This window comes from Phascolarctos cinereus, unplaced genomic scaffold (genome assembly GCF_003287225.1).
Source record: "Phascolarctos cinereus isolate Bilbo 61053 unplaced genomic scaffold, phaCin_HiC Scaffold_726;HRSCAF=1367, whole genome shotgun sequence".
NCBI lineage: Eukaryota > Metazoa > Chordata > Mammalia > Diprotodontia > Phascolarctidae > Phascolarctos > Phascolarctos cinereus.
The window spans coordinates 416,383,628-416,397,825 of NW_027556098.1; the positions used below are offsets into that span (position 1 = coordinate 416,383,628).

Genomic DNA, 14,198 nt, shown 5'->3' on the forward strand with positions numbered 1-14,198 from the left:
AAAAAATACTGAAGAAAATAACACCTTAAAAAATAGACTAACCCAAATGGCAAAAGAGGTCCAAAAAGCCAATGAGGAGAAAAAATGCCCTAAAAAGAAAAATTGGCCAAATGGAAAAGGAAGTCCAAAAACTTACTGAAGAAAATACTTCCTTAAAAATTAGAATGGAGCAATTGGAAACTAGTGACTTTATGAGAAATCAAGACACTGTAAAACAAATCCAGAAGAATGAAAAATTAGAAAACAATGTGAAATATCTCATTGGAAAAACAACCGACCTGGAAAATAGATCCAGGAGAGAGAATTTAAAAATTATTGGACTATCTGAAAGCCATGATCAAAAAAAGAGCCTAGACATCATCTTTCAAGAAATTATCAAGGAAAACTGCCCTGATATATTAGAACCAGAGGGCAAAATAGAAATGGAAAGAATCCACCGAGCTCCTCCTGAAAGAGATTCCCAAAGGAAAACTCCTAGGAATGTTGTAGCCAAATTCCAGAGTTCCCAGGTCAAGGAGAAAATATTATAAGCTGCCAGAAAGAAACAATTCAAGTAGTGTGGAAACACAATCAGGATAACACAAGATTTAGCAGCTTCTACATTAAAGGACCGCAGGGCATGGAATATAATATTCCAGAGGGCAAAGGAGATAGGATTACAACCAAGAATCACCTACCCAGCAAAACTGAGTGTAACCCTTCAGGGGGGGAAAAGTGGTCATTCAGTGAAATAGAAGACTTTCAAGCATTCTTTCTTTTTCCTTTTTTTCTTTTTCTTTTTTTTTTTTTAGGCAATTGGGGTTAAGTGACTTGCCCAGTCACACAGCTAGTGTCAAGTGTTTGGTCTGAGTCCGGATTTGAACTCAGGTCCTCCTGCCTTTAGGGCCAGTGCTCTATCCACTGCACCACCTAGCTGCCCCTCAAGCATTCTTGATGTAAAGACCAGAGCTGAATAGAAAATTTGACTTTCAAATACAAGACTCAAGTGGAACATGAAGAGGTAAACAGGAAAGAGAAACCATAAGAAATGTATTAAGGTTGAACTGTTTACATTCCTGCATGGAAAGATGATATTTATAACTCATGAGACCTTTGTCAGTATTAGGGTAGTTGGAGGAAAAAAATTATATGTATGTATAGGTAGATACATAGATAGAGGGCACAGGGTGAGTTGAAGATTAAGGGGTCATATCTGGAGAATAAAATTAAAGGATGAGAGAGGATTATACTCAGAGAAGAAGAAAGGGAGAGGTAGAATGGGGTAAATTATCTCACACAAAAAAAACAGAAAAGAAAAGTCTCCTACAGTGGAGGGGAAACGGGGGAAGGTGAGAGGGAATGAATGAATCTTATTCTCATAGGATTTGGCTTAAGGAGGGAATAACATACACGTTCAATTGGGTATGGAAATCTGTCTTACCCTACAGGAAAATAGGGGGAGAAGGGGACAAGAGAGCAGGGGGATGATAGAGAGGAGGGCAGATTGGGAAAGGGGATAATCAGAAGTAAATACTTCTGAGGAGGGACAGGATCAAAAGAAAGAATAGAATAAATGGGAGGGCAGGATAGGATTAAGAGAAATAGAGTTAGTTTTTCACAACATGTGTACTGTGGACGTGTTTTGCATAACTGCACATGTACAACCTATACTGAGTTTCTTGCCTTTTCAATGAGGGTGGGGAGGGAGGGAGGAAGAGAGAAAATTTGAAACCTAAAGTTTTAAAAACATATGTTTAAAAAAAAAATATTTTCACATGCTACTGGGAAATAAGAAATACAGGAAATGGGGTGCAGAAGTCTATCCTGCCTTATAGGAAAATAGAAGGGGAAGGGGATAAGAGAAGGTGGGGAGAGATAGAAGAGATGATAGACTAGGGGAAGGGATATTCAGAATGCATGCCATCTTGGGGTGGGGGGAGGGGGGAGATGGGGTGAAAATTGGGACCTCAAAATCTTGTGGAAGTAAATATTGAAAACTAAAAATAAATAAATTTATATTAAAAAAAATAAACTAAGATTGTGATTGGTCCATAATTATGCTGACTTGCAAAAGGGGTCTTCCAGACCTTGTGGTAACAGGGACACAGTTAGTCAGCATCCGTGACAGTCCCCAACCTCACATTCCCCTGTACTACAGAAACCCAGTGCTAAGAAAAACATCCTATTGTGAGACTGAATCATCCTTTTTTCATCTTTATGTCCATCAGGTTCAGGCCCTCTCTAAGTGACATGCATAGTCTCCTACCAAGTATCATACTGCTAAGGTCTATCCAAAATAGTTCTAAATCTAAGCCTTTAGAAATTAGTTATAATGGTTAGTGCTATGATTAGTAAAACTTAACTATTAATCCATAAATAATCAATTTCACACATACAATATCTCCATGTTTTCCTTAAAATCAACCTGCTTATCATTTCTTACAACACGGTAGTATTCCATTGCAATCATATACCACAACTTGGTCAGCCATTCCCCAATTGATGGGCATCCCTTCAATTTCCAGTTCTTTGCCACCACAAAGGGAGCTGCTATTATTCTTTTGGAAAATATAGATTCTTTTCCTTTTTTCATCATCACCTTGGGAAACAGATCTAATAGTGGTATGACTGGGTCAAAGGGTATACACAGTTTTATGACTCTTTGGTCATAATTCTGGATTGTTCTCCAGAATGGTTGGATCAGTTCACAGTTCCATGAACAGTGTATTAGTGTCCCATTTTTTCCACATTCCCCTCCAACATTTGTCATTTTCCCCTTCTATCATTTTAGCCAATCTGATAGGTGTAAAGATGGTATTTCAAAGTTGTTTTAATGTGCATATCTGCAATCAATAATGATTTAGAGCATTTTTTCACATGACATATATGGCTTTGACTTCTTCCTCCAAAAACTGCCTGTTTACATTCTTTGATCATTTATCAATTAGGGAATGACTCATAGTTTTATAAATTTGACAAAATTCCTTATGTATTTGAGATATGAAGCCTTTATCTAAGAAACCATGTATAAATTTTCCCCCAACTTTCTGCTTTCCTTCTAGTCTTAGCTATATTGGTTCTATTTGTACAAAACCTTTTTAATTTACTGTAATTAAAATTACTCATTTTATATTTCACAATGCTCTATCTCTTGTTTACTCATAAATTCTCCTATCGATAAATCTGATAGGTAACTTGTTTCATCTTCTAATTTACTTATAATGTCTTCCTTTATGTCTAGGTCATATATCCATTGTGGTCTTATTTTGATAAAGGGTGTAAGATACCAGTCTATGCCTAGTTTCTGCCTGACTGCTTTCTAGTTTTCCCAACAATTTTTACCAGTGAATTCTTGTCCTGAAAACTTAAGTCTTTACATTTATCAAACACAAGGTTATTATATTCATTTACTACTGTATATTATGTATCTACTCAATTCCACTGATCCACCTTTCTATTTCTTAGCCATTGATAGTTTTGATAATTATTGCTTTGTAACACAGTTCAAGATCTGATGCTGCTAGACCTTCTACCTTTACATTTTTTATTAATTCTTGACCTTTTGATCTTCCAAATGAATTTCATTATTTTTTCTAGATCAATAATTTTTTTGGGGGTAATTTAATTGGTATGGTACTGAATAAGTAGATTAATTTAGGTAGAATTGTCAGTTATATTGGTGAACTATCTCTTCTTGCAAGGCTTTGTTAATGATATATAGAAATGCTGATTATTTATGTGAGTTTATTTTATGTCCTGTTACTTTGCTAAAATTATTGTTTCAGCTAACTTTTTAGTTACCTGGGATTTTCCAAGTATACCATCATATCATTTGCAAAAAGAAGTAGTTTATTACCTCATTACCCATTTTGATTCCTTCAATTTCTTTTTCTTCTCTCATTGCTATTGCTAGCATTTCTAATATGATATGGAATAATACTGACGACAGTGGGCATCTTCATTTCACTTTTGATCTTATTGGGAAGTCTTCTAGTTTATCCCCATTAACAGGTACTTCTTGGTGATGGTTTTAGGTAGATGCTTCCTATCATTTTAAGGAAAAACCCCATTTATACATATGCTTTCAAGTCTTTTTAACAGGAATGAGTGTTTCATGTACAATCATCTTTTTTACTGTACTATGTTATAGAAATGCTTGTTTTATTCCATCAGTCAAAAAGAAAAGAAAAAAATAGGAATAAGTGTTGTATTTTGTCAAAAACGTTTTCTGCATCTATTGATACAACCATGTGACCTTTGTTCCTTATTGATTTAATCAATTATGTTAATAAATATTGAACCAGCCCTGCATTTCTAGTATAAAACCCAAGTAGTTAGAACGTATAATCTTTGTGCTATATTGTTGTAGTCTCCTCGCTATTTTATTATTTAGGATTTTTGCAACTATGTTCATTAGTGAAATTGGTCTGTAATTTTCTTGTTTGGTTTTTGCTCTTTGTGGTTTAGGCATCAGCACCCTCCCTATTTGTTTCATTGAAGGAGTAGGGTAGGACTCCTTTGCCTGTTATTCCATATAATTTATTTAATATTGGAATTAGTTGATCGTTAAATGTTTGATAGAAGGCATTTATAATTCCATCTGGTCCTGATGTTTTTGTCTTAGGAAGCTCATTTATGGTGTGTTCAGTTTCTTTTTCTAAAACAGGTTGATTTAGATTCTCTTATTTGCTCTTCTGTTAATCTGTTCTAGGCAGTTGATGTTTTTGTAAGCATTCTTCCATTTTGCTTAAATTGTTAAATTTATTGGCATGTAATTGGGCAAAATAACTCTTAATAAGTGCTTTAATTTCATTTTCATTAATGCAATATTCCCCCTTTTCATTTTGGGTACTAGTAATTTGGTTTTCTTCTTTTTAAAAAATCATACTAGCAAATGGTTTATCTATTTTATTAGTTTTCCCCCCCCCATAAAACCAACTCCTAATTTTATTTGTTAATTCAATGGTTTTCTTCCATTCAGTTTTATTACTCTCACCTTTAATTTTCAAGATTTCTAATTTGGTGTTTAAATTAGGATTTTTACTTGGTTCTTTTTCTAGTTTTATAAATTGCATATTCAATTCATTGATCTGTTCTTTCTCTGTTTTATTGATGTAAGCTTTTAGGGGTATACATTTTTCTCTAATTACCACTTTTGCTGCATCCCACAAACTTTGATATGTTGTCTCATTATTATAATTCTCTTTAATAACATGGCTCCTATGACTTATTCTTTAACCCACTCATTCTTTAAGATTAGATTATTTAGTCTCCAGTTAATTTGTAATCTGTGTTTCCATGGTCCTTTATTAAATGTAATTTTTGTTGCATTATGATCTGGAAAAGATGCATTTAATATTTCTGCTTTTAATTTCTGCATTTAACTATAAAGTTTTTATAGCCTACTGTACAGTCAGTTTTTGTACAGGTACCCTGTACAAAGAAAAGGTATATTCCTCCCTAGTTTCATTCAGTTCTCTCCAGAGAGCTATCCTATCTAGCTTATCTAAGATTCTATTCATCTTGACTTCTTTCTTACTAAATTTTTTTTATTAGATTAATCTAGTTCTGAGAGGGCAAGGCTGAAATCTCTCACTGTTGTAGTTGTGCTACTTATTTCCACCTGTAATTCATTTAGCTTTTCCTTTAAAAATCTGGATGCCATAGCATTTGGTGCACATAGGTTCAGTATTGATATTACTTCATTATCCATGGTACCTTTCAACATAATGTGATTTCCCTGCTTATCTCTTTAGATTTAATTAAAAATCTATTTTAGCTTTAACTCAGATCATGATTGCTAACTTGCTTTTTTTTTTAAACATCAGCTCTTTATTTGTTCTTTATGTGTGTCTCTCATTTTTAAAAATGTGTTTTCTATAAACTACATATTATCAGGTTCTGGTTTTCAATCCATTTTGCTGTGTTTCAATTTTGTGGAAGAGCTTATTCCATTCCCATTCCAAGTTATAATTACTAGTTGCGTATTTCCCTCTATCCTATTTTTTCTCACTGTTTATCCTCTCTCTGTTTTAACCTATCCCTCCCCTTCTAAGAGGCTCTCCATTGTCCTATCCCTTTGTTTTCCTATTTCTCTGTAAGTTAAGAAGACTCTTAAATCCTACTAAGTGTATGTGTTATTCCCTCTTTAACCAGTTCCAATGAGAATAAGATTCTTGTAATACCCACCCTCCACCTTGTTTTCCCCTCCACTGTGCCAATTCTTCCATTCACACCTCTTCTGTATGAAATAATTTTCTCCATTTTACTTCTCCCCTTCCAGTTTTATTTTTTTAGGATCATCCCATCATAATTAACCACAAGCCTTCTTATCTATGTATTCTCTTTTAAACTACCCTTATAATGATAACATTCTTAGAAGTTATACATATCATTTTACAGTATAAGAGCTAAACAGTTTAACCTCATCAAATCACTTCCATGTTTATCTTCTTATAGTGCTAAGTTTTCTGTTCAGTTCTGGTCTTTTCCTCAAGAAAACCTGAAAGTCTTTTAGCTCATTAAATATCCTTTTTTCCCTTGTACTTAGCTTTACTGGATAGGCAGTAAAGCTTGGTTGCAAACCCAGCTCCTTTGTTATTTGGAATATTATATTCCATGCCCTGCTGCCCTGGAACCAAAACCAGGGATTCTGCCCTTCTCTCAGTGACTACAACCAGCAGGACCCCTGCACCTTTGCTCACTCACCAATGTGAATCCACTCACTCCTCCTCACCTGCAAATACAGCCTGGGACCACAAATGGTCAGTGAGCCTGGGCCACGTATCCTGTGTTAGCAGAGGGTCCCACAGTCTTCCCCTGATCAGTCTCACCCCCACAACATCCAGGGGACACAAACTCCCTACATGAAGCCTGCTGTCTACACAGCTGCCCCAGTGGTTACTGTTTGTTTACTCGATAGCATCTGCCTGGAGGTAACTGTGCTTCAGTGAGGCCCGACCACCACCCTGGGAGGTCAGATCTTAAAGTCCTCTCAAGGTGTCTTAGTCCAGATGGATGCTTTCCCCTGACTTTGAATATTTCTGCTGCTGTAAAATTTACTTTGAGTCAGTATTTTAAGTTATTGGGAGCGGGGATTTGGAAGAACCAGGTAGTTTTATGCCTTATTCCACCATCTTCTCACAATTCCATGTAATTACTTTCTTACAGGCAGAAGGTCATGGAAGATGAAAGTACTTGGATTAGACAGAATGAAGGCCAGTTACAAACTGGGAGTTGGTTTGGTATAAGAAGTGAGAGAACTCGCTGAATTCTGTCTCTTGAATATTGATTCCATCTTGTGCCATTAAAGCAGCTAAGTAATGTAGAAGATAGAACACCAAGCTTACAGTCAGGAAGACCTGAGTTCAAATCCAGACACTTACTAGATGTGTGACCCCGGGGAAAGCACCTAACCCTGTTTGCCTCAGTTTCCTCATCCATAAAATGAGCTGGGAAAGGAAATGGCAAAACCACCCTAGTACCTTTGCCTTCAAGATCAGTTACCACAAGGCTGGTAAATTATTTCACTTGAAAAGGCTACAAGCCAAGACTAAAGCAGAGGGACAGTAAATGGGACTTTTTGTTCACACGTGATTGTGCACTAAGTACAGCCTCTGAGGCTGAGATGTAACAGAGTATGGATCAATTCTCTGCTGCTTGTTCTAATTTTGGCTTAAAATTAACACCAAGAAAACAGAAGTCCTCTACCAGCCAGCACCATGCCATCCTAATGTGGAATCACTGATTACAACAAATGGAGAAATTTTGAATGCTGTACTGAAGTTCACTTGCCTTGGCAGTATGCTTTCCAGGGGTCCACATAGATTCTATGAGCTTAAAGCCTGCATTGCCAGAGACAGCTTAGAGTTTGAGAGGCTCTGAAAGAAAATGTGGGAGAGGAGGCACTGGACTGCCTACCAAACTGAAGTTCTGCGGGGCCATTGTGCTGGCTTCATTGTTGTATGCCCATGAAACCCGGACAGTGTGCCAGTGCCATGCCAGGAAAGCAAGCAATATATGCAAAGGGACTTCAAGTGAACTTACAGCTCAATAACTACTTGTCAGTAGCCGAGGGGAAAGTAAATCTTTGACATGGTGGCTGGCAGTTCATTTTGTTGACTGTTTTCAGGAATAAAACAAAAAATGAATTTCCATCTCAGCAAGAGAGCTTGTTAAATTCTTCTGCCATTTTTCTATTTTATCCATATATGAGTGAGCATTTTTTGCTGTATTCTGGTGTAAATCAAGATATAGCTGGTGGTGCAGTGGAGAGAACACTGGGCTTAGCAGTCAGCAAAACCTGAGTTCAAATCCCACCTCAGATGCTGACAAGCACTGTGACCCTGCTCAAGTCATTTAACCTCCCACCTGCCACTTTTTCCCCAGTTGTAAAATAGGAATGATAGGGATCTACCACCACGTTTTTCTGAGGATTAAATGGGATAATATCTGTCAGGCATTCACTTAATCCCTGGCACATAGTAGGTGCTATAGAAATGCTAGTTATTGTTATCAATGAGTTGTTATTAAATCAAGTTGATGCAGAACCAAATTGAAGAACAGGCTTGTCAGCTGTTGAATCAAATCTTGCAAACTTGTTCAAGGAAAAAATTTAACTTCAAAATGAATTATTATATTATGTTTCAGCATCTTCTAAGTTGTGACTTATCTGATTGCTTTCTCTCTCCCTCTCTCTTTTCTCTCTCTCTCCTTTCTCCTTTCTCCTCTCTCTTCTTTCTGTAGTCTGTCTTCTTCCTCTCTCCTCTCTCTTTTCTTTCTCTCTTCTTTCTCCTCTCTCCTCTGTTCTCTGTTCTCTCTTCTCTCTCTTTCTTCTCTTTCCCTCTTCTCTTCTTCTCTCTTTTCTCTATCTTCTCTCGTCTTTCCCTCTTCTCTCTATCTTCTCTCTTGTCTTTCTCTCTTCTCTCTTCTCCCTTTCCCTCTTCTCTTCTCTTTCTTCTTTCTCCTCTTTCTCTCTTCTCCCTTTCTTCTTTCTCCTCTCTTCTCTGTCTTCTCTTTCTCTGTTCTCCTCTCTTCTTTCTCTTCTCTTCTCTCCTCTCTTTCCCTCTTCTCTCTCTCTTCTCTCTTCTTCTCTCTCACCACCTAGGCTGCCCCTAATTGTGTTGCTCCCCTGCCAGCCCTCCCAGTGACAGCTACAGCAAAGTTAGAGTCCTAACAGTGAAACTGGAGGACAGAATTGTCAGTCGAGCTGTTACCCAGAATCTGCAGCGCCTGTAGCCCGAGTCATTGGATGCCAAGTAGCTTCTCTGTGTTTGTTTCTATCCCACAGGACCCTCCAGTCTCCCATCGCGCACCCCCCGAAAACACAAGAGCAAGCGAAAGCCTTGGATGCCCTTCACGACGGCACAACGGCTGGCCTTAGAACAGAATTCCAACAGAAACAGTATCTCTCGGCTATAGAGCGAGCGGAGTTCTCTAGCTCCTTGAGCCTGTCCGAGACGCAGATCCAGAGCTGGTTTGGGAATCGCAGGGCAAAAGCCAAGCGATTGCAGGAAGCCACACTGGAGAAACTCAAGGGGTAGCCAGGCTTCTTTTGCCTTCCCTTGCCCTGCCCTTCCCACTGGGGGCCCACCTACAGGGGTCACCTGCTCTTTTGGGGGCCTCAAGCACCTTTTCTCAGGGTACCCTGCAGCCAGTGATCTTTCTACAACCCCAGTCCCATATGCCCCCATCCTAGGGAGCAGTGAGAAATTGAACAAAAATGTTTGTTCCCATAAATGTGGAGCAAAACAGCTAGAAAAGTAACTAAGTAAAGCAGGATACAGCTGGTCTTATCTTGTTTTGCTGTTAGAAGTTAGTTAAGTAGAACAAAAGGTTCCATAAAATTGAAACAATCGCTGAAAGTAACTGAGTAAAATGGGATTGTTTTGCTGTTAGAAGTCAGTAAGACAAAGGTTAAGCTTTGCTTACAGTGCACATGCTTATCAGGCTCATGAATACTAATTTCTCCACTTGCAGGCTGGGCTAAGGCTGCCTTTTCTAAACATGAGATGCATGTAGAAGGCGGAAAGACACATCAAGGGGTAGATGTGTAATAAGCGTATGGGAAAGGTGTACCCTCTGGAGTACTCAGTCAATGAGGAAACAGAGGAGGGACTTTGTGGCAGGGATTAGAGATAAATAGGAAACTCTTACTTTGGCGGTGGTGCCTATTCAATAGGACACCCGCTTTTGCAAAGGAGTAATAAACTGGGTTTTTACCTTAATCCCTCCTGAGTCCAAATAAGTTATTTCTCACAATTCCTTGAGGGCTCATCCAGAATACCAGGCATCGAGGTGGAGAGGTGATCATCACCAAAGGGTGGTGAGGTGGACCCTGTGATTTTTATTAATTTATTTATTTAAATTTTTTTTATTATTTTATTTTGATTTATCAACAATCACTTCCATAAGCTTTTGAATTTTAAATTTTTCTCCTCCTCCCTCCCCAAGACAGCATGCAGTCTGATACAGACTATACATATACATTCCTATTAAACATATTTTCACATTAGTGATGTTGTAAGAATTAGAACCAACAGGAGGAACCACCAGAAAGAGGAACCAAAAGAAAAGAGGTAGAAAAAAATAGCAAATAGTCTGCTTTGATCTGCATTCAAACTCCATAGTTCTTTCTTTGGATGTGGATAGCATTTTCCATTATGAGGCCTTTGGGGATGTCTTAGATCCTTGCATTGCTGAGAAGGGCTAAGTCTAGCAACATTAGTCATCACACAACATAGCTATTACTGTGTACAATGTTCTCCTGGTTCTATTCACTTCAACAAAGTGACAAAACAAGAAAATGATAAAAGTTGGAGAAGATGTGGGAAAATTAGAACACTAATGCATTGTTGGTGGAGTTGTGAAATGATCCAACCATTTTGGAGAGCAATTTGAAACTATGCCCAATGGCTATAAAAATGTGCATACTCTTTGACCCAGCAATAGCACTTCTAGGGCTTATCCCAAAGAGATCATACAAATGGGAAAAGGACCCACATGTACAAAAATATTTATAGCAGTTCTTTTTGTGGTGGCAAAGAATTGGAAACTGAGGGAATGCCCATCAATTGGGAAATGGCTGAATGTACCCTGAAGAAAGAAGGTGAAGTAGTACGAGTGAGGTAATACCCCATTCCCATGGAAGGGACTATGGCCGGTTATTGAGGGACGGGTTATTGGAATCTTGCATGGCTCCATACAGCACTCCCATTTTACCAGTCTATAAGCCAGAAGGGTCTCATCATTTAGTCCAGGACCTATGGGCTGTTAATAAGATAGTTTCAGTAAGATATACAGGGTCCTGAATCCTTATACCATCATGGGAAAAATTCTGCACCAGGAAGAATGCTTTATTTGCCTTGGAATGGGAGAATCCCCTTACAGGAAGAAAACAACAATTTAGGCGGACTGTTCTACCTCAAAGATTTACAGAATCCTCAAATTTATTTGGGCAGGTTTTGGAGCAATTATTAGAAAAATTTCCAGTGCTAAAAGGAACCACTTTACTGCTATATATAGATGATCTACTGATATCAGGAGAAAAGAAAAATATATTGGAAGCAACAAATGCTTTACTAAATTTCCTCAGGAAGAAAGGTCTTACTTAGCGTGTCAAAAAAGAAATTACAATATGTGGAAAAGGATGATTTGGTATTAGTGACTGAATCTTGTATCAATCCTGCCTCTTTCCTTCAAAAAGGAGAGACAGAATATGAAATTTGAAACATAATTGCCTTGACATCACAGAATATCAAACAGGCATATGTACAAATTTGAGAGACATCCCACTCCGTGAGGGGTGTCGTCTTTTCACTGATGGATCTTCCAGAGTAATAGAGGGAAAAAGACATAAAGAGTATGCTGTCATTGATAGTGAAAGTAATTCTTTAGAGGAATCTGATAGGTTACCTAATAGCTGGTCAGCTCAAACTTGTGAATTATGTGCCCTCAATCAAGCTCTAAAGTTGTTGAAAGGAAAGGAGGGTACTATATATACAGACTCCCAAGTATGCTTATGGGGTAGTTCATACATTTGGAAAAATTTGGTATGAAAGGGGAATGATAAACAGCAAAGGGAAGGAATTAATACATGAAAAATTGGTAAAGCAGGAACTAGCCAACTTATTGTTACCAAATGAAATTGCCATAGTATATGTGAATGACCACCAAAAAGAAGGAATATTTGAAGCAAAGGGGAACAGACTAGCAGACGAGAAGGCTAAGGAACCGCCTTGTCCATGGAACCTACAAAAATGCATGTGTTAATTCCCCAAGTCCTTGAGACAAAAGTGATCTCTGTGTTTACGGAAGTGGAAAAGAAAGATTTGATTAAATTTGGGGTGATTGAAACTAAGCAAGGCTGTTGGTTATGACCAGATGGGAGAGAAATGGTTAATAAACAAATCATGAGAGAAATTTTATCAATTCTACATCAAGGAAGTCACTGGGGAGTGCAAGCAATGTCTGATCTAGTTTTGAGAAAATATCATTTAACTGGATGGGTCGAAACTTATCCTTTGCCTAATGCTACAGCAGCTGGAGTATCTAAAATACTTTTGGAACATGCAATTCCACGATATGGTTTAGTAGAAAACATAGAATCAGATAATGGTAGTCATTTTACATCCCAAATTTTATAGCAAATAATGGATTATTTGGAAATGAATTGGGAATTTCACTCCCCTTGGCACCCTCCCTCATCCAGGAAGGTGGAAAGGATGAATCAGACTCTTAAAAAAACACATTTCCAAATTAACATTAGAAACAAAATTGGCCTGGATTAAATGCCTGCCAATGGCTTTAATAAGAATTAGGACTTCACCCTGGAAAGATCGGGGTGTATCACCTTATGAAATGTTTAAGTTACCTTATCCAGGAGGGCAGGGAGACATCCCTACTTTTGAGACAAAAGATAGATTTTTGAGGAACTATGTACTGGCGCTATCCACTGTATTTTCAGATTTGAAGAAGAAAGGACTTTTGGCTCTGACTCCACCATTGAAATTCATGGTGCCTAAGTACAAACCAGGGGATTGGGTACTCCTCAAATCCTGGAAGGAGACCAAACTTCAGCCTGACTGGGAAGGCTCCTACCAAGTGTTGCTGACCATGGAAATAGCAATCCAGACAGCTGAAAGGGAGTGGACACATTATGCCAGAATCAAAGGAGACCAGTAGATGAACCCCGGGAATGGACTGTTCAAAGTTGCCCTGATCTGGGAAGGAATGGGACGTCAAAAGACCTTGAATTGATCATTCTTGCACTTACAATGTTGTTTGTTATACTTGTAGTAATATTCTTGGTGGCCACTTGCGAGAAACCTAGAGAAGGGATCCCTTTATTGAAGGAGCTAGTTAGGGATGACAAGCGTAGGGCTCCTGTGTGTGTACTATTAGGAATTATAAGAACGGCTATATTCCCTAAGAGAAGTATGGCAGAACCACAGCAAATGCTTCCATTGTTATACATAGTGATAACAGTCCTAATATTCCCTGGTAAGGCCCATCCTGTGCCTCTTCCCATTGCTCCTAATGCCTTTTTACAGCTAGCTGAAATAGTGGCTAATGCTTTCAACCTGAGCAGCTGTTGGGTCTATGGAGGTCCTAAAGCAGCAGAATTGTGTCCATGCTACCCTTTACCTCTGAATCCGGCCTGGATACTCAGTAACTGGTCAGAGGTAAAGAATGGCACTGGTTTCGGGGACCAAGCAGAAAAATATACTTGGCCCTTGGCTAGGAGTGTTTGAGGATAATATTGCCTGAACCAAACAGGAGCAGGCAGGCACTTGGGAGAAAGTGGCTGTGAGAAGACCTACTCCTGGGAAGAGGATTATAGAGGAGAAAGTGGTTGCCCCATGAATTGCACAAAGTATAGAGATCAGTGGAATAGTACACCTATTAAGTAGCCCAATGGTATCTGCTCTCCTGCTCCTCTGGAGATGGCACATCTAGTAGGGATTGTAGTTACACCCACCTACCATTTAACTGGATAGGAGTATGTTATACAGTATTAGTAAGATCAAGCTTTTTCTTTTTAGAAGGACCAAAGGGGCATGACTTTGGGATCCCATTATATGATGATTTCCAAAGACAGAAAAGAACCTTATACCAGCATTACCCAATCCAGACATGCCAATGTTTGGGGGAGTGAATGGCCACCTGAAAGAATAATTCAAACTTATGGGCCAGTGAATTGGGCCCAAGATGGGAGCTGG

General features: G+C 38.4%; 1 pseudogene across 1 annotated transcript in view; it reads left to right on the forward strand.

Moving 5' to 3' along the window:
- Positions 1–10,392, forward strand: part of LOC110220171 (homeobox protein MSH-D-like) — a 30,610-nt pseudogene extending 20,218 nt beyond the window's left edge. Inside the window, exon 5 of the transcript XR_013482636.1 lies at positions 9,269–10,392. The product of XR_013482636.1 is annotated as a homeobox protein MSH-D-like (transcript). The remainder of the gene's footprint in view (positions 1–9,268) is intronic.
- The last annotated feature ends 3,806 nt before the right edge of the window (positions 10,393–14,198 follow it).